This window comes from Polypterus senegalus, chromosome 1 (assembly GCF_016835505.1).
Source record: "Polypterus senegalus isolate Bchr_013 chromosome 1, ASM1683550v1, whole genome shotgun sequence".
In the NCBI taxonomy this organism is placed as follows: Eukaryota; Metazoa; Chordata; class Cladistia; order Polypteriformes; family Polypteridae; genus Polypterus; species Polypterus senegalus.
In genome coordinates, this window is record NC_053154.1 from 77,296,283 (window position 1) to 77,318,146 (window position 21,864).

General features: G+C 38.2%; 1 long non-coding RNA gene across 4 annotated transcripts in view; it reads left to right on the plus strand.

Moving 5' to 3' along the window:
• Positions 1–21,864, plus strand: part of LOC120527583 — a 30,054-nt gene that overhangs the window by 6,794 nt on the left and 1,396 nt on the right. For all 4 annotated transcript variants that reach the window (XR_005633373.1, XR_005633375.1, XR_005633372.1 and 1 more), the window contains 3 exons: positions 4,812–4,881; positions 10,371–10,554; positions 16,430–16,513. This is a non-coding gene — a long non-coding RNA (uncharacterized LOC120527583). The remainder of the gene's footprint in view (positions 1–4,811; positions 4,882–10,370; positions 10,555–16,429; positions 16,514–21,864) is intronic.

Consider the following 21,864-nt stretch of genomic DNA (forward strand, 5'->3'; position numbering starts at 1 on the left):
AGTGAGAAGGATAACACTGGTGCATCTTGTAAAGATGTGCGTCACTGTAATTGTAAAAAGAAAACGTTTTATGTGAACATATATCAATATCAATGACCTGTATCTTAATGATTTTTTAAATTATTTTATTAATTAAGAATTTGGTTTGCCAACAGTAATAAAAACTTGTTTGCTTGTCTGTTTTACCACGAAAGGTAAGTACTTGAAATGAGAAAAAAATCAAGCGGCAGCGTGGTAGCACCGCTGCCCTGCAGTGTGGCGATTCGGGTTTGTCTTTACATGTCCAAGGGGGTCGCCTTACACCCAATGCATGCTGGGATGGGCTCAAGCCTGGGTTTGAAAAATGAATGGATAGAAAATGTAAGGAGCATTATAGAATATATGTACAATTTTACTTAGTAATGTTATGTTTAATACCTCTTTTAAACCAAATAAATACTGTATGTAGAATTATGAATGGGCTCTGTAAATATAAATGTGTTTTTAATATTTTGCATAGATATAGTATACATTTACATTAATTTTACAAAGGATGTGCAATCTTTTAGGTTTTCAATACTTTTTTGAAATATTAAAAATTTTTTATTATGTAAAAAAACATTTTTTAACACTTTTATCATGAGGATACATACATGTGAATTAACAGTCTTTTGCCACTTAATAGCATAATTAAAACAGCTGCACCTTTTGGGGTATTTTATATTTTTTTCTAAACATGGCAAATTATTGCCATTTTAGTTTTTGGTTGGTCCCCATTGCTGCCATACTTTCTACCATATTTTTATGGTTTTGTTTTGTTTTTTTACAGTGAACTGTAATGCACTGACAAACCGGGAACTTCAATAACCAATATAGACTTACTATTAATATGTTTCTGCTTTCACTAGATGTGCTGTTGGCTGCTTCAAGGCTCCTAGAACAGCTGCTGTCTGCGTGGGCTTTGCTCTCCCCGTACAAATGTTGACTTTTCTATGGGTATTCCAGTTTCCACCCACAGCCTAAACATGTGCAGGTGACACTGCTGGGTGACTCAAAGTTGCTCTGCTTGGCGGTGCTCATGAGTGTGCCATGTACTAGACTGACAAACTCTATCCAAACGCATCTCTGGTTGGGAGTGGGGTTTTTATAGCAAATGGGTTCAGGTTTGAACCTCCTCAAATATATTTGATGACACATCACTGATCACACTAATTATGCTTATTATGCACTTTCTCATCGTAATTCCTGGCTATGCTTCTGAGTATATCCAGGTTTAGTTCCTGCCCTCTGGGATATGGATTCCTGTTGGATAAGAACATTCAAGAAATGGATGGACAAGCTGTAATACAGCTCTTTTTACATTTACATTTATATTCTTAGCAGATCCTTTATCCAAAGCAACCTAATAAAAAGAGGTCAACGTAATCAAGTAAACCTCAGTAAGGGGGGACTCTTTAAGAACAAAAGTTATAAGACAAGATTACACAATGGATTATCACAAAAGAAAAGCTCTCAACCAAACAGAGCAGAAAACTAGTTAACCTTCCTTAGTAACAAGAACCCATTAAAGCCATTATCAGTTAGAAATTCAGAGAACAAGTGAATCTTCAACTGCTTCTTTAACACATTGAAAGAGTTGGGGGTCTGGATGGAGGTGGGCAGCTCATTCCAGAGATAAACATAAAAAAGTCCAGATTGAGATATGATACCAAGCAGAAGTAGCATCACCAGTCACTTTCCACTAGCAGACTTAAGCGGGTGAAAAGAAGCATAGGACCTAACAAATGTCTCCATATACATAGTTGCCAACCCACTGACTACTCTGTAGGCAAGTGTCAAGGATTTGAAGTAAATGCAGGGAGACAGTGTAGCAACATGAAAACAGGCATGAAATGTGCACATCTTAGCTGATTGAATACTAGTCTGGCTGCTGCATTTTGAATCATCTGCAGGGGGTTTGGTAGCAAACTTTGCAAGGCACACCAATACAGAAGACAAAAAAATACTACACAAAGCAATAAGAATCAACAGGAGTATCTATCTATGTAATGGTATATAATTATAAGTATAATATATACTATAAGTAAGTATTAGTATGCATGTACCAAACTGAAGAAGTAACAAACAATAGAAGGAATTAAAAACGGCTCATAATGTTCATTCGTCTACAAGGTCAGTCGGTCATTTTCTAACCTGCTTAGCCCTGAATAGAGTCGTGGCTAGTGATGAGCGAACACCAAAGTGTTCAGTGTGAACACATCGCGATGTTCGTGTGCTCTACCGAGCACCCGAGTATAATGTAAGTCAATGGGAGACAATCAGGCACCCCCTCCTCTGAAGAGGGGAGGGTGCCTGGTCCATTGGAAAAGGTCAGAAAGTGACAGAAACACCACCCAAATGGACCGGGAACAGCATGGGGACGATGTCTGGATGCATCTTGGACTCCCAAGTCACTGCTGGGAACCAGTTTGTCCGAGTTATACGCCACTTTTACAGACTGACAAAAACACGCCCAAAAACCCACCAAAAAAAATCAATTTAACAGGAAAAATGACGCTCTAAAACATTATATGCCAGTGCCTGCAGGTGAGCTGACACTCTAAAACATTATATGACAGTGCCTGTATATATAGCACCCGATGACGTGTTCCGGCCAGCCAATCACTGTAATGCCAGCACCTGACATGGCTACTGGCATTACAGTGAGGGCAGAACTTACCTGCCCCTTGATTGGCTGTCTCCAACCCGCAAAACGTGCGGAGCGGAGATTCGAGCATGGGGCACGAGTACATGTGGTGCTTGTTCGAGTAGCGGCATGCTCCGAGCATAGCGATGCTCTAGCTGAACACATGTTCGGCCGAGCAAACTTGCTCATCACTAGTCGTGGCGGTTCTGAAGTCTAACCAAACTACCATAGGGCACAAGGCAAGAACAAACCCAGGACAGAGCACCAGTCCATCAAAGGGTGAACACAAACCCACATGCACTTATATACACCCCAACCAAACACTAGAGCAAATTTAGTATTGCCAATCCACCTAACCTGTATGTCTTTGGACTGTGGGTGGAAACCGGAGCACTTGGAGTAAATCCAAGCAGAAACGGGAAGAACATGTAGACTCTACCTAGGGAGGACCCCTGATGCGAATCATGGTCCCCTTATTGCGAGAGAGCAACTCTACCATGGCGCCACCATGCCACCTCAGCTACCAAGTCAGTCATTCATTCATTCCGTAAACCTGCTTCTTCCAAAGCTGCGTCTCAGCAGGTTGGGCCCTGTCCTAGCAGCATCACATGCAAAGACTGAATGGAGTGCAATTTTAGATTTTTTTTGTTTACGTAGAGTGCCATGTTTCAAGTAGATGCCCAATGTAGAAGTAGAAGCCCAGTGTGGACGGGAGAAGAAAGTATAAACTCTGCACAGGCCGGACTGGGATTTGAGCTCAAGGCTGTGGCAAAGTGAGACAGGAGTGCTAACAACTGTGCCACCCTCAGTTACAAATGGCTCAATTATTTTAAGGAGTGGTTATGTACACAAAAGAGGAGGTTTTACTTAAGTTATGGGGAAATCAAGCACTTAAATTCATAAATTCCATAAAAGCATTAATTATTTTACTAAAATTGTCTTATTAAACACAAGGCACTAGGAAAAACAAACAGAAGTGGGTTGTGCATAAGATTAATCCGCCACCACATACAGACACATGAAATGAGCAGCCTTTTTACACACATGACTTGTTTAATATCTGTAAATACTTAATTTATAAATTTAAATACTCCATTAGTGAAATGTAGTGGTCCTCCAATTTGGTCCTGAATGGCTGCAGTGGCTGTACATTTTGTTCCAACTCACTTTATTTTTAAATAGAAGCCAAGCATTGCCACTAAAGTGCATATTGCTCAAGCAACATTTATGTGCTTCAGTTTTGTTAATGCATTTGTTACAATACCGAACCCTTAATTTCTGTTTTAGTCTTAAATTTCTAACTGCTTCTCATTCCTTAACCACCTACCACTTAATAATGAGAGGAAAACGACATAGAAGCCATCAGCTCACCAGCCTCATTACTCATCATGAGTTATCTGATTTACTAAAATGTTTGTAAAGAAACTGAAGAGAAAAAGGAACAGAAATGGGTATTACTAATCTGATCCATGCTGCTCCATGCCACAAATCATATGGATAATGTTCTTGGAAAGCAAACATGTACAATATAGGAATGGCCTGAATTGGCAGAACGAAAGTTCTAATAAGGCATGCAATAAATAACAAGTTCTCGTATCGCCACAGAATTAAGAAATTAGGTTATACAATAAAAACCTACCGCTACTGTATCCCTCCAGGATTGAACTTCAGAACTTCTGTCAAAGTCACTGGAAAAATCTAAAAACTTTCATAAGAACCAGACACTGACTTTTACTACAAAGAAATGAAAGCATAATTTAAAAAATGTCCCATAAGATTGTTTTTGGAGTTAGCTTGCATGCACGTTTGATTTCACTATCCTCACTGCCACCTCCACTTTTAGTGCAGAGACATTTTGTACCTCATCACTTAAAATGGCAGCTGCACTTTTCACCAAGGACTTCTGCCTTGCAATGGAAAAATAATTGGAGCAGCAGGAAACCAAAAAAAAAAAAAAAGCAGTTGCAATCTGACTGCCCTAAGCTTCTTTATGCTAGCTGCTAATGCTTATTAATTCAAAAGTGATTATTTGAACTCTAATTTAAATGTTGCTGTTTTTGTTTTGCTACATGTAATATTGCTGCAAGATCTCCATTTTGTTTTACATATTGTCTTACATTTGCAACTTTTTTGCTTTTAATGTTAGCTTTTGCACCACTGTGTCCTTCACCAGCACCAAAAATTACAATGGGAACATGTTGCTCCAAGTCATCCAGGTAAAGCAAACTTTTAAGTAAAGAATATAACTTGAATGTTCCACTGCTAACATTTGTTATCCTGATTTCTTTTTGTCATTTTTCTTAGTGGTAAGGATGTTTGTTCCTTTGCTGTAAAATTCACAAACTTTGGTTTTGTAATGCTATCCACTAGTAATCTACAAAATGCTAGATTTTTTTTTTTTCTGCTAGAAGTCTTTTTTTAATTTTCTCTCTCTGGTATATTTCCAAAGGCAAAGGAAGTCTGTGGTCAAAATGTCCGGTTCTACCCCTAGCAGAAAATTGCCCACCTGCCATTTCCTCTTTTTATTTTCAAATATGCAGTACAGCAATAAGCAGCTGCAGAGTCAAGTGAAGCAAAGAGATTTGCCCATTTTGTTCTTTCTAAAATGTACAACTAACAGTTAATCTGTAACCCCACTAACAGGATGTTAATGTGCAAGAAGATTTATAACAGAAATTTATTTTTTTTTACTTTGAAATGTATATATTTATATAACCTATGGGGTCTTCCAAATTTGCTTGTGAGTGACAGGCTGCTTTATAATATTAGCATGAAAAAAATGAAATGTTTTCTTTATTTGTTTGATCAGGATGCCAGGCCATCACAAGGCACATACCCACACTAACCCATAACAGTTACATTTTAAAACAGGCATTTTTGGAGAGTTGGAAGAACAACTGGAGTGTTGGAAAAAAGACACCTGTAGACTCAAAGAGAACATGCAAGTCCCACACTGACAGTAGACAAGCATTACTTTCAAACCAAACAAGATTCACTTTGCTACTCTAAATCCCAACCAACCATTTTCTAACCCGCTGAATCCGAACACAGGGTCACGGGGGTCTGCTGGAGCCAATCCCAGCCAACACAGGGCACAAGGCAGGAAACAATCCTGGGCAGGGTGCCAACCCACCACAGGACACACACAAACACACCCACACGGGCCAATTTAGAATCGTCAATCCACCTAACCTGCATGTCTTTGGACTGTGGGAGGAAACCGGAGCGCCCGGAGGAAACCCACGCAGACACGGGGAGAACATGCAAACTCCACGCAGGGAGGACCTGGGAAGCGAACCCGGGTCTCCTAACTGCAAGGCAGCAGCGCTACCACTGCGCCACCGTGTACTCTAAATCCCTTTACCTAAATAAGATTTTTACTTTGATTTTGCATTTTGAAACACAGTAGGTGATACCGTTCCAATAAATACAGGATCAAACTGCCTTGTAGCCTTTTAATGTGCTTTTTAAATCAAATCCAATCTTTCAGTTTCATCAAATGTTGCTGTTTAATCAAATATTGCTGCTTCTTTGTGGAAACTAATTTTAACGTGTTGTACATCTAAATATGTTTTATTTTAACATATGTTAAAATACATTTCACAATACTTCACGCTTCTGTACTTCTCACTTCTCCATCTATTTTAGTGCGATGTTCGTAATTTTGTTTCTTAGCTGGTGTTCGTGGGTCTAGTATACACACAGCATTATCAGGTGTTTAAAAGAAACATAACATTTTATGTTAAACTATTTACTTTATCTTACATACAAACAATACAGACAGCAAATATGTTTAATTTTTACTGTTTACCTCTGCAAGATCTCATTTATCAATGAAAGCGCTATTCGATTCTTCGGAAAAAATTTAATTTTTTTGTAGAAATCAATAATAATCAAGACGTAGTGGAATATACCATATTATTCTTGAACAAATATACGATAAATGTTCCAATGTTCCCAGAACTATTTAAGGTTTATTCATTTGAGCTGAACAAATCTGAAAGGACCAAGCTTGCATACAGTGTCATATTGAAACGATATAATGAGCCCTCTCAAACATCAATTCAAAGCATCTACACACCACATGAAGGACAGAGTTTTGGTGTGTGCGCATTGCAGATTAATTTTTTGCACCTGGTACATGCAAACTGTATCTTCCTGTTCTTCTTAGGTCTACAATCATTGCAGCGTTTCCTCTTACTGCTACTGGCAGCAACCTGCAATGTGAAAATGCTGGTTAGCTATAAAAGTCTACACACACATCTTTAAGCATCTCTGTATCACACATATATATATATATATATATATATATATATATATATATATATATATATATATATATATATATATATATATATATATATATATACAACTCTAAGTTCTGTGTGTCCAGTCCCTCTGAGCAATCTGATTGGTCAGTTTGGCTTTGGTGATGCCAAGAAAGAGGAGTTGCAAGTGTGAGATGCATGTGGAGGAGTAAAGGTGCACGTTGAGAGAATTGCCTTTAAGGACAGAAAGTATTAAACCAGTCAGGCTTTACAAGAACACTCTCGAGAAAAGGGAGTGCCGGTACAAACTCATATGAATAGAGAGTAAAGGCGCTGAAAGTATAGTACACATAGGGCAAGTGATAGCAAATATTTTTAAATTGTTCTGTTACCTGTCTCCAGCAGATAATGTGGTTAGTATATATAAAAAAAAACAAAACAACTAAGGGAACACTTACAGTAAATCACACATTGGATCTCGATGAATGGCATATTCATAATACTGTGTAATTCGTTAAGAACAAAATGAAGTAACAATGATCAACAACCCATTGAGGGCTTGTTTCAACATCACACCTAAAACCAGAGTCAAAAACTGAAATCGCAGGCAGATCCAACTTGCGTGAATTTCATCACGGCAACTCATAATGTGACTCAGTAGTGTTTATGGCCACCACGTGCCTGTATGCCTACCTAAAAACATCTGGGCATGCTCCTGATGAGATGGCAGATGGTGTCCTGGGGGATCTCCACCCAGACCTTGATCAGATCATTAGTGGAGGAAGCCGGGGCTCACTGTAACCATGTAAGGCCTGACAATGGCTCTGAGGATTTCATCCCGGTAACTAACAACACTCAGGGTACCTTTGCAAGCACATAGAGGTCTGTGTGACCCTCCAAGGATATGCCTCCCCAGACCATCACTGACCCACCACCAAAATGGTCATGCTAGATGATGTTGCAGGCTGCATAACATTCATCACTGTGTCTCCAGACTCTTTCATGTCTGTCACATATGCTCAGTGTGAACCTGCTCTAATCTGTGAAGAGAACAGGGTGCCAATGGCAGACCTGCCAATTGTGATATTCTCTGGTGAATGGCAATTGAGCTGTACAGTGATGGGCTGTGAGCACAGGTCCCACTAGAGTATATTGGGTCCTCATGCCACCCTCATGGAGTCACTTTCTGACAGTTGGTCAGAAACATGCACACCATGCAGTAGCCAGCTGGAGGTTGTTTCATATGACTCTGGCAATGTTCCTCATGTTCCTCCTTACACAAAGGAGCAGATAACGGGCCTGCTGCTCGGTTGATGCCCTACTATGGCCCTGTCCAGCTCTCCTCATGTAACAGCCCATTTCCTGGTATCTCCGCCATGCTCTTGAGACTGTGCTGAAAGATGAAGCAAACATTCTTGCATGATGTGATTCCTGTTTTATAGACAGTTTCTACACCTGCATTGCTTCCAGGTCTAGTAGAGTCCTGAACACCACCAATATAACATAAATGTGCTGGCACAGTATGTATTCAATAAAAATGCATTCCTTAATATGTTCTTGAAAGAAATTAAGCCAAGGACATTGAATCTCTGGTAGAAATACATGGGTTAAAACAGTGGTTCCCAACCTTTTCTATGCCCTGCACTGCTAGAAAATGCTTGATTTATGTTCGTAACCCTGTAAAAGTAATATAACATTTGAAATTGAAGTCAAACTTCTAATTTTTGAGCCACAAAGTAAACCACATACAGTAGTGCAAGTGAACAAATTGAACTAAAAAATAAGCTTTTTACTGCATAAAATGTAAACATAAATTGAGTAATTTACCTTTTAAAATCTTAATAATCTTGTAAATGTGACCCCTGTGATGCTCAGACACTCGACTGACAATCTGTGGATTGGGATATCCCACAAAGCATTAAGGCCATTAGGAAATGACACACAATAAGTAATTGAGGGGTTTGGGGTACTGGAGACTCCTGTGAAGCAATGGGTGCCAGCACACTGCTAAGCAATGAAATACAATGGACGAATCTTGTCCCTCAATATCACCTGCACCTCAGTTAAAGCTGATGCATTTGTACACTGCCAGGACCGCCAGCAGGAGAGATAGGCTGAGTGTAAGCAGCAGGTGTTGTTTTCAATTCTGTACCCATTGTCCACCCCCTGGCAAAAGTGTCAATGAAACCTTGAAATCAGTGACATTTCATAATCGTGGCTTGCACTGAAATCAATACTACACCTCACCCTTCTCTATGGATCATTGCAAGGTCCAAATTTCATTCTCTTAAAAAGAGTTATTTGCCTTTATGAACTTTCCTCCAGCAGCAAGGAACCTGCGAGAACTTGCATTACTGCAGTTCATTCACATGTGACAATTGCGAGCAATGCTAGATTGTTTTAATGTCAAAGAATAAGAGCACTAACTAATAAAGGACACTAATGAAAGACACTGACTGCACTACAATAAAGTCAGACAATGCACCTCACTCAAATTTGGTGAATTGCGATGCAGTCTTCTTCTTTGACACACCTCCTGGAATGCCATTTAGCTCCCTCTGAGGGTGCGGGCACCCCAGGTTGGGAAACCCTGGGTTAAGAGGTATTTTTGGGGATAGCATGTGTCCAGTAGTAATTTTACTGATTCTATTCTTTTTCTTTTCACAACTTTGATCAATGCTAAAATGTAAAAGTACCTCTGTATACTAAGATCTTCCTGTATTACTTTCTCAGTTTTATAAACTTGAAAAAACTCTTTCTGCTTTGCTAAGCATTATAGAAAAACCTTTTTTTAAAATAGGGTACAGTCTGGAGATTTCAGCACTACTGAGAATGAGGCATACATCTCTGGTACTCCTTACTCTTTCATGTACCTGCAGACCTCTTGACGTGGCACTCTATCATAAGCCTTCTCCACATCAATAAACACCATATGCAATCCTTTCTGTTTTTCTCAATGCTTCTCTAGGAGTTGTCTTAATGCAAAGACTGCATCAGTTATTCATCTCACTCACCAAACTGCTACTCTCCTAAGGTGGTGTCTTATCTAAGCCTGCTCTCTATAACCCTTTCTCAAATTTTCATGGTGTGTGACATCAGTTTTATCAGTTTCCACACTCCTCAATATCACCCTTTCCCTTATAAACAGGTCCAATAACACTGCTCCTCCACTCCTTTCATATTCTCTCCTGTTCATAGATCTTTGGCATTGGATCCCACAGTGTATCTATTCCCTCTTCTCCTAAACTCTTCTACCATTTCTATTGGTATTTCATTTGGCCATGTTGTCCTTCCATTTTTCACTCTTTTCAGTGCCTCCATTAATTCCTCCCATCTTATTCTTGGTACTTGCTCTTAATTTGTTTTATTCCTAGTACAAAAACACAGATGATGCCTTGTGAAGATTTTATATGCTTATGTTATTTTCTTCCTTTTAGGCGAATCTGGAAGGAATATTCAGTAGAAAGATATTATTTCAGTTCATCAAATGACCTGGTATCCATAGAAGACAGTATACAAATGAAGTCACACAATTCAAATAAAATCAGGCACAATCATGTGAATTATATTATGACCAGATGTCCTGAACGTGAAGCAAAGAATCGTCATTCTGCCAACAGGGTAAGTATAAATTACGTTTTGATGCACTGTTAAATTCAGTCCAACTTCTGGCAAAATACTGTGCCTTCAGCTTTTTATTCTTAAGAACTCTCATTTTTATAAATGTATATGTATTAAAATAATAATTGGCTTAATCAGAATTTATTTAATGATCGATCATGGTGCTGCATCTCTGTGGATGGTGTATGGACAATAATTTGATGACTTAGAATACAAAATGTAGACATTGGTGTGTGAAATATGTTTTGTGAAAAAAATGTTTAGTGCCAGCATGTGATTGGGATATAGAAATGACATAAATAGAATTAAATATAACATTACATTTTGTGGAGGGGTATGTCAGTATCTGTAAACTGACATGAATAATTATCTGACAGTTTGTTGATGTGCAGTAATAGGCAAGGGAACACCAAAGACATCTCTTCACATCATAAATGATGTCAGAAGAGCCACAAGTTGCTCTATATATGATATTTCGATGACTTAAGATACACAAGTGAGGCATAAACACAAAGAAGACATTAAGTACAAAGTAAACTTGAACAAAACTATATCCTGCCCTCTCCCTGTGCACACTTAAATGGATGTTTACCCGGTGACATAGCTTACCTGCTTGTCTCACCTCCAGTATCACTAAAGCACTCTGACCTTCTCACTACCTACTCCTATCTCTTTCTCTCTCTTTTTCCCAACAGTAAACTTCCTCTCAAAGTCTCCTCCCAACTCTAGACTCCACTTGCCCCAGTTTAATTCAGCTTTAGGCCCACTTTTGTTGTAACTTCAAGGATCAAGGTCAAGGATGGCCCATCTTTGGCTACATAAACATATAGCATGTGTATAGCATGTCCTCATTATGTCTCTGTTGCCATTAGACTTTGCAGTTGTTAAAGAGCCAAGTCTTCAAAGCAGCTTCTCTGTTCAACTTCAAAGAGATAAAAGGATATTGCTCCTTTTGAAGGTCCTTTGCTAGGCCTCTCTGATTTTGCCATTAAATGGGCAACCGTTTCCCCGTTAAAGTCAGTATGAAGGCACCTGCTGACAACGAGATCTTGTGGCCTCCTGTGAACCCTCCATAAATCTCTCTGTCTTTCTGTTTTCTCCTAATAGAGGGTCAGGCTCCCAAAACTTGCTGGATCACCTCCTCAAGTGCATCCCAGAGGAATCTCCTCTGACTCCTTCCTGACTATCATTCACTCTTTCTCCTGCCCCGATGTCCCTGTCTGTTGGCCTTGACTGGGAATCCTTCCATAGAAGCTCTTGCCTTCCCAAACTGGCTTTCTTTGTCAGTGTGAGTCTCTCTTCTGTGGAACTTTCCCTGACATTTTTCACCTTTATAGTGGTCTTTTCCCAGAAATCTCTCAGTAGCTGAGTATTCAGACACAGTTTGCACTTGCTATGTTGCAAGTCTTTTTGTTTCCAGACATTAATTAAAACCCATATTATGTATCTGATAAGAGACTGCATAATGCATACACATAAGTGTCATTATTTTTAGTAACATAACTTTAAAATGTTGCATATTAACCACCTTAGTGTTAGACCCAAGTGTCACTAGGGCTGTAAAAATAGTGCTAAAAATGTTAGTTCCAAGTATCACTCGGGTAATTGTATAGACGCGTCTCACATAAGACCCAAGAATTACTCGGGCTGTAAAAGTGCCAAAGGAGTTACTGACGAATGTTACTCGATATAGGTGTGTCTCGCATAAGCGTCAGGCCCCAGCTATCCATGTTTTGAGCACTGCATACAATTCAGGGTCACTGGGAGTTGGTGCCTAATACACCTGCACTGTGTACAAGACAGGACCCAACCTTGGATGGGTCATCAAGATCGCACACAATTTCAAAATAATATTAATTGAGCTAGTGTTTTAAAACATCTTTAATGTTTTGAAGAGCAAGGTAGACCTCTCTGATCACACAACATGCAATGTGTTAACAGAAGTGCATAATGGCAGAGAAATGCAATTATTGGGGCTACTGAAACATCACCCCCAAGTAAAACAAATCAGCCAACTATAAATTCATATTATTTATTGTTTTGACTAAAACATGTACTATATGACACATTTGAATGGTACCGGAGTGAATGTGAAGTTGCAGCTAATTTCGGCAATTACAGTCGGTCGAGTTCATTGACTAATTCTCCATTAATACACAAGAAAAAGCAACAGCAAAGTCTGATCACCTTGAAAATTACAGAAATTATAATTCTAATTATAGTCTTAAATTGACAACTTTGATTTCACAAAGGCAGCCTTAGAGTTGAGACAGGTCTAAAAATGGAAGGGAAGATTTGGAAAATTATAGCATCAGGTTTTGAATTAATTTATTAGTCTTTGAAATTTGAATTCATTTGACTTGCTAATTCAGTGTTACTCACCAGGTAATGTTTCCTTGATACACTGAGGCAATGTCACAGCAGCAAAGGCCACAAACCGGATGGATTTTCTGACATTTGATTTGAAATGTGTGTTTTTAGAAAATCTACTTTAAAGAGTTTGTGTAAATGTAAATTTTCAGAAATATTTTGACATTCATTAGTTCATGTTGAAATGATACAATAACATTTGCATTAGACAGAAATTGTAGCGGAGTAAATGTAGTACATGCAAACAGTAAAATAAATTGGGTAGAAAACGATGATCATATCATTTATCATAAACCCCAAACTAAAATCCTCTAAAGCCAATAAAATGCCCCATTTGCTTTTACACTGGGGGAACCCCCCTCTCTGCTATGCATGAAATTCAAGCCCTGAACTGTATATTGAAAATATTGAAATTTAAGGTTATTTTTTTCACATGAAATGGTGCTATTGTTCATACATTAAATATAATTTATTTAAAAAACACAAAATGCACATAAGAAAAATGAAAAAAACACAAACACACAAAAATTATTTGTAATAATTTACTAAAATGCCAAAATACTCCCAAAGACTTTTGGACAGATAAAGAAATATCACCTTTAGTTTTTCTTAATAACAGTTCAAAACCAAATGAAAAGGTGATACTACAGAACATTTTAAATTCTTAGCGGTGGTATGCTAAGAGAACCCCTGATCTAGAGGGAAGTATACCAAGCACAGTGTGATGGGAGAATAACCAGAGCAGGTGGATAACATACAGAAGAGATTATTGGCCTGAGAGTGACCAACAATTACTGAGAAGAATTTGGAGATATTTGGTCAGACCTGCTCCACTTGTCACCACTAAGGCCTTTACAAGAAGTGGGCAGAAAAAAACGAAGCAATACATTATCCATTTGGTAACATTACTATATAAACCACATTAATGTCAATTTTATCATCACTTATCATCATGACTGCATGGTCCTTTGAGTAGTAATGCAAACACATCCTACTCTCTGTTTCTGCAAGGCTGGCTTTCTAACACCTCCTCACCATACAGTAGGCATGTTCTAAAGATGATGCTATCTCCCAGAATGCTTCAACTTGGCTACTCACATTTCTTTCCCACATCAATTGTTAAATCGTAGGGTGGAAATACGCATAACATACACCATAGGTAGCAACAAAAACAAAACAAGTCAAGTACAGATGATTTATTTACTTTACAAGACAGGCTGATCGAAGCAAGATAATTAAAAGTATGACTAATGCAGGAAGATGCTAAGCATTTTGAGTTTTCAAATGACTGTAAACATGTCTGCTTATTTTCTTTGCTTTACTCACACCAATGCTTACTGGAAATATCTGCTTTAACGCAGAAGAACCTACTGTAGGTGTGAGTCGAGTGCTGTGTGGCTGTTGGTTTTTTATTTCTTTTTTAATTTTAATAATTTGAGCCAGGGTTTAATGAGAAGGTAGGTCGATAGAGAAAAATGCAGGCAAACATTCTTGGTACATGTGTGGCTCACCTCACGGATAGATAGATAGATAGATAGATAGATAGATAGATAGATAGATAGATAGATAGATAGATAGATAGATACAGTGGTGTGAAAAACTATTTGCCCCCTTCCTGATTTCTTATTCTTTTGCATGTTTGTCACACAAAATGTTGATCATCAAACACATTTAACCATTAGTCAAATATAACACAAGTAAACACAAAATGCAGTTTTTAAATTATGGTTTTTATTATTTAGGGAGAAAAAATCCAAACCTACATGGCCCTGTGTGAAAAAGTAATTGCCCCTTGTTAAAAAATAACCTAACTGTGGTGTATCACACCTGAGTTCAATTTCCGTAGTCACCCCCAGGCCTGATTACTGCCACATCTGTTTCAATAAAGAAATCACTTAAATAGGAGCTGCCTGACACAGAGAAGTAGACCAAAAGCACCTCAAAAGCTAGACATCATGCCAAGATCCAAAGAAATTCAGGAACAAATGAGAACAGAAGTAATTGAGATCTATCAGTCTGGTAAAGGTTATAAAGCCATTTCTAAAGCTTTGGGACTCCAGCAAACCACAGTGAGAGCCATTATCCACAAATGGCAAAAACATGGAACAGTGGTGAACCTTCCCAGGAGTGGCCGGCCGACCAAAATTACCCCAAGAGCGCAGAGACGACTCATCCGAGAGGTCACAAAGACCCCAGGACAACGTCTAAAGAACTGCAGGCCTCACTTGCCTCAATTAAGGTCAGTGTTCACGACTCCACCATAAGAAAGAGACTGGGCAAAACGGCCTGCATGGCAGATTTCCAAGACGCAAACCACTGTTAAGCAAAAAGAACATTAGGGCTCGTCTCAATTTTGCTAAGAAACATCTCAATGATTGCCAAGACTTTTGGGAAAATACCTTGTGGACTGATGAGACAAAAGTTGAACTTTTGGAAGGCAAATGTCCCGTTACATCTGGCATAAAAGGAACACAGCATTTCAGAAAAGAACATCATACCAACAGTAAAATATGGTGGTGGTAGTGTGATGGTCTGGGGTTGTTTTTCTGCTTCAGGACCTGGAAGGCTTGCTGTGATAGATGGAACCATGAATTCTACTGTCTACCAAAAAATCCTGAAGGAAAATGTCCGGCCATCTGTTCGTCAACTCAAGCTGAAGCGATCTTGGGTGCTGCAACAGGACAATGACCCAAAACACACCAGCAAATCCACCTCTGAATGGCTGAAGAAAAACAAAATGAAGACTTTGGAGTGGCCTAGTCAAAGTCCTGACCTGAATCCAATTGAAATGCTATGGCATGACCTTAAAAAGGCGGTTCATGCTAGAAAACCCTCAAATAAAGCTGAATTACAACAATTCTGCAAAGATGAGTGGGCCAAAATTCCTCCAGAGCGCTGTAAAAGACTCATTGCAAGTTATCGCAAACGCTTGATTGCAGTTATTGCTGCTAAGGGTGGCCCAACCAGTTGTTAGGTTCAGGGGGCAATTACTTTTTCACACAGGGCCATGTAGGTTTGGATTTTTTCTCCTAAATAATAAAACCATCATTTAAAAACTGCATTTTGTGTTTACTTGTGTTATATTTGACTAATGGTTAAATGTGTTTGATGATCAGAAACATTTTGTGTGACAAAAGAATAAGAAATCAGGAAGGGGGCAAATAGTTTTTCACACTGTAGATAGATAGATAGATAGATAGATAGATAGATAGATAGATAGATAGATAGATAGATAGATAGATAGATACTTTATTAATCCCAAGGGGAAATTTACATAATGATGGGAAAAAAAATATTTGTACATTATTTACATTTTAACAAAGTATAACTCAAATGTCAGTTGTTAACATCCAACCCTGCTTATTTACATAAAATATGTCAGGTAAGAATCAATGGCAGGCTTTCCTTAGATGTGTATGCTATTGATTTGTTAGTATTTGTTTAGAACAAGATATTTAAATAAAGCTGATATTGCGAAATTTATAACAAACTGTTTCTCTTACAGGAAACTGTGATAATGTTAAAGTTTTCAGATGGACCATTACGTGGCCAATTTGCTTATGCAGAAAGAAGGGGCTAATGTGAACAGGTATTGTTTTCTTTTCTGTGTTATTACCTTTTGTTAAAAATATCTAGTAATTAAATAGCACATGTAGACAATGTAAGTTCATACTTTTATTAACTTTTCATTTAGTTTTAAAGTTGTGAATATTGAGTCTGCTATGCCAAAAGGAGAGCTCTTTACAGACCCAATCATAACCATAAAAAATCAAAGAGGAGTAGGATGACCAGCAAATAAGTCTATCTACAAATAGAGCAAAGTATTCACTCACAAAGTTATCTCAGTGACAGAGGCATTGGAAATGCTAAACCACAAACTTCAAACCTGAATAGGCTAAGGTCAACACGATTGGACATATGTCAAAGAAATTTTAAGTCCTTGTTTCCATTGCTTTTTTTTATATTTCTTCTCTCATATTAACTTACTTTTCTAAAACTGTTTTATACTTGATTAGCTTAATTACTTCTTGTTTGTGTCCTTGTTGCATGGCTATCAGTTTCACTTACAGCATATCAACACCCTTTAATAAATTAACAAACTACTTCAATCTTTCTGCCATTCTCAGAAACTCTTGTGCTTACAAATTGCCTCCTCTTTATCAGATTGTTTGATGAAAGCTGAAAAGCCACAAAGATCTGTGCACTGAACTGAACATGCAGGTGCGGGACACACAGACTTTAACAGTTTCAGCTTATACATCTGTGTCACTTTCCTGTTGCCACCGAAAACGTTTCTTCTAGCAACTTCACCCTCCTGCTTAAATAGAAAATGACGATGAACAAATCAGAGAGAAGTGATTTCAGTAGAAACAAAAATAGTATGGGCAAAGTAAGTCATGGGCCTGTATTTTATCAAGCATCTCGGAATGACTCCTAGTCATATTAGCCAAAGAATTTGGCCTACTTCAGAATAGGACATAATGGAAACGTTCTACATGCACTGCCAGCCAAGAGTGAGAGTCCGCATTTGAGAATGAATGATGTCATGACTTCATAACACCCTGAGTTGTGATTTGTACTCATGATAACAGTATTACAAAATAGTGTTAATGCCACACCACAAAAATAATAATAATAATAATAATATTCAAAGTTGGAGTAATAGTAGACAAAGAAGAAGGAAAACATAACAGGGTAAGATACTGTGCTACGCTGCATATAATTGTTGCCAATTCATGAAAACATCAAGAATAATACTGTAAAGTGTACAAAGAAGATTGTAATGTGCACACACTGGTGCCAAAAATCTGGCCATATTGACATAACAATGAATGCTCCAGGTTAAGAAAACATTTACTTATTTAGCTGATGTCTTTATTCTGGGTGACTTACAACATTTATGATGCAATTGGTTAATTTTCTTTTGGTTGTCAAATTGGAGCACAGGTTGGTCAGGTAACTTGCTCATGGTAACACAGTGCCAGTAGTGGGATTTGAACCCACAACCACAGGGTTTGAAGGGCAGTGCCTTAACCATTACACCACACTTGAAGTCAATACTGATCCACAGCCATACTCTCAGGAGAAATCACCTTCTCACCATTATGGCCATGGAAAATGCTTTTCAAAGTGGCAGCTATTGAAGCTAGCCACGGCCATTAGTCACCTTCACTTTTCCAGTGCTTCTGATCATATTCCACTGTGCCTCTCTCTGTGGTCCCCCCTTATCTTCTGCGAGGCTCTGTTTATCCAATACTCTGGGTGCTTCCTCCTGTCTGCTTAAACCTTCCCGTTCTTGTTGGGTGTAAAGTGAATGTTTTAGGCATTCATGAACTGGAGAGCTCAGCATACCTTTGTAACATTTTGCTATCTGTCATCCATCCTGCCCCTCCTAACTTCAGGGTAATAGGCTGGCTACTACACTTACATTTATCTATTTGGCAGATGCTTTAATCCAAAGTGACTTTCAAAGGAGGCCAACATAACTGAATAACAGTCTAGGGACAGTTTTGAACAAGTGTAGAGGGATAGTACAGTTTGCATTCATGACTACCTGTGTGTTGATACTGTGAAATCACTTGCAATGTACATATGTGATCTTTATCTGTGTGCCAATTTGGATGAATGCAGCTTGTCTTAATATTACCTCATGTGGAGTGCTGTGGAAATGTATGAATCTACTTATCGCCTTGAGCATGGGAAAGGCGCTATATAAAGGAAAATGTATTATTATTATTATTAAAGGCATTGAAAGTTTGGTGCCATATTCGGAAAATGGTTGGTTATGATTTACCCAAATTGTTGATAATTGTAAAGCTGCATTTTACATGTAACATTACGCTTTATTTTGGCTGACAGCGCATGACTACTCTGTGTAAATGGAGCAATCATATAACATACAAGATTTATACTGAATATTATTCCACCTCTGTCAAGTCAGTATCTTTTCATTGTTGCCCAGTGTTTCCAAAATTTCCAACTTTCCTGGGATGTGCATGCTGATCTCTGCCTGAACACCATCTTCTGACAGCACCTAGCAAGCTACAACAGCTCACACACTCTCCTAATTCCTGATGAAGTGATGAGTAGTTTCCTAATTTATTTCTACTCCTAAGAGTAGAACCAAATGTGCGTCACTCTGAGATTTTTGAGCCCATTGGGACCGTTTTCCAACTCTAAGACTCTTGATAAACATGGGCACCGGTTTTTCTTTGACCATTCCAGTTTTATGTTTCATAGATTATTTTGTTCCTACTAATAAATGATACTTCACCATATTTTGAAGACTAAGAGGCACCCTGATGTTTTATGTTGTTGTTTTTTTGCTGTGCAGAATTGTGGTAGCACTTCCTGCAATTACTCAGTTTTTAATTTTATGTATTTATTTGTATTTGTATTGGTCTTTTATGCGGAGTCCATTGAAAAATAGCATTCTTTTAAAACGTTTAATTCCATATTTATGAAAAAAAGTGTACTTTTTTGTTTATATTAAGGATAATCAGATTCTCTTACATCTGTGATGCCAGTGACTTTCTGGATTCGAATGCATTTGCTTCAGACATGATTGCCATGGCCAGGCATGTGCACAAATTGTAGTTTGACTTTACGCCATTCATTTTATTAAAGAAAAAGTGCTGCATTGTCATTTGTCTTTTTAAACTTTGCATAAAGGGAAGGTAAACTAAGAGCAAATCTTTTCTTGACCATTTAGAAAATGCTATGCGTTGGACTTTGCACTGTCTTTCAACTTTAGGTTTTTGTGTTGCCCACTACTATTTGATGAAAGACTTCCAGTGCCCTGACCAGAACTTGTTATTTTGACTGAGCCTAAGTGCTTTAATTATCTGTGGTGTCCTCTTGTTGTTTTTTTCATAAATGTGTGTTGGTTTTAGCCTTCCTTCTGGTATTTTTCCCACTGCTCATTCCCAGTTTGGTGCTTTCTCATTTTAAAAATGTTTATAGTCTTCAGCCATAACTTACAGTAAATCAAGATGTTTAATTAAAGTGCAAGAATTTCTACACAAAACATTAAAATGCTGGAGCACCTATGTTCTGCCCTACATCTTGTTAGTTGAGACTGTTATTTGTTGAACTGTGCTCCCCCTTCATCTTATCATTTATTAACACACCAGTCAGTCACGTCCCACACTCACAGTGGTACAATAAAAGTCTATGAAACTCATGTATGGTATGTAGGTCCCATAATAAACATTTGAATACAATACACCCCATGTGTCTCACGTAGGCACCCATTTATCTCTTGTTTCGGTCACATCCAAAATGTATCCTTAGGGTATATAAACTCCTGTGTCTGGTTAGTTGTGGTACGCAGCGATTTGAACCTCTGTCTACGCATTTCTCTTTGTCTTGATCCAACCATGGAAATCACTCACCTTGTAAGTGTCTTTTAAAGCTTTATTGTTTAATGTACACTGTCTGCTATGTATTGCTTTGTAAATCATTCTTTATTGTCTTTGATTGTACACCTGTAAATGCCTGTATGTTTCTTTTGTAAATATTTCAGTTTACAATGAAGATAGCTCGCTCACCCCTTGTCGTTTTTTACGTGGATGTGCCGAGTTGTTTAAGCTCTCTGCGGCCGCATTGCACAAGACAGTGCGGAGTGAGGCAGAAAAACCTATGATACTAAACAGTCTGCTGTCAATGATATGACTAGAGACACCAAACTCCATACGCCTCTTATTTACAGCCACGGTCATGAGTCATCAACCTATGGAAAAAAGGGGACTGTATTATAAAATGAATTCAGGACAGTTTTGGAAATGTGATCCCCTTGTTAAAGGTATCCATTGAATCTTGCCTAAGATTATACCAGGAGTCAGCTGTTTGTAGCAAACCAGGAACTTTCTGGTTTCCAGTTCAGTCACTTCATTTTCATAAAACATTTCTTGACTAAAATAATACACAGCAATATACATATACATGAAAACTATGCATGGATTTAACTGCAATGAAGTAAATTGAATGTTACATCTCTCTGTATATCATGTCTGTCTGTATGTCCGTCAGCTTTTCACAAGAAAACTACTTAAAGGATTTACAGCAGGTTTTTTTCTATAATTTGCTTGAACGTTCCGGTTGATTTTGCGACTTCTGTCATTGCGCTATAAATCATAGTTCGCTTGCAGTACCAATTTATTTGCGCACATCCAAGAGACGTGCAGCGGGCCGAGGGCAGGAGGGCAGGGACATCCTCACTCATGTGCCAACCTCGGGGCGTATCTTATATCTGCTTAGCTAGCAAACGAGAGAACGACTTAACAGATTTAGATCAGATTTTTTTCTACAATTTGCTTAAACATTGCATTTGATTTTGAGACTATTCTCATTGCGCTACGAATCATAGTTCCTTGCAGGAGTGATATATTCCTGCCAATCCAAGACAGAGGCTGCAGGCCGAGGGGAGGGGGAAGTGTGATGTCAGGAGTAGGGAGCCGGGCAGGGCCCTCCTCGCAGTCCTGTTTCACTAATACGCAGGCAGAGCCACGGTGAACAGCTAGTAAAAATATAAATGTAGTTCATTGAGACCAAACACAAATCAGGCATTTCAGTTCTTTAAAGTATATTTGATTGTGACTAATCTCACTCAGGAACTAGTGGTGTCCAGTCCTTGGAAGTTTACCCTGACTTTTTCATAAAGTAGGGTACATATTTATAGCAAAAAAAAAAACAAGGTATTTTGTGCTGGAAGTTTTCATTACCTCTATATATTTTTCTCTCTTCTTGCATGTTTTGGCACTTTTTCACAAAACTTGCAAACATTTAACATGCCAATTGTTTTTGTATATGTAATCATTTACCTGCATGAGCTAAATAAAACCAAATGGATAGACCCAGGCTCATGTGGGCCCATTTCTGCTTTCGTATTTAATTTAAATATTTACACTTCTAGCATATTTTACAGCAGCTATTTTAAAA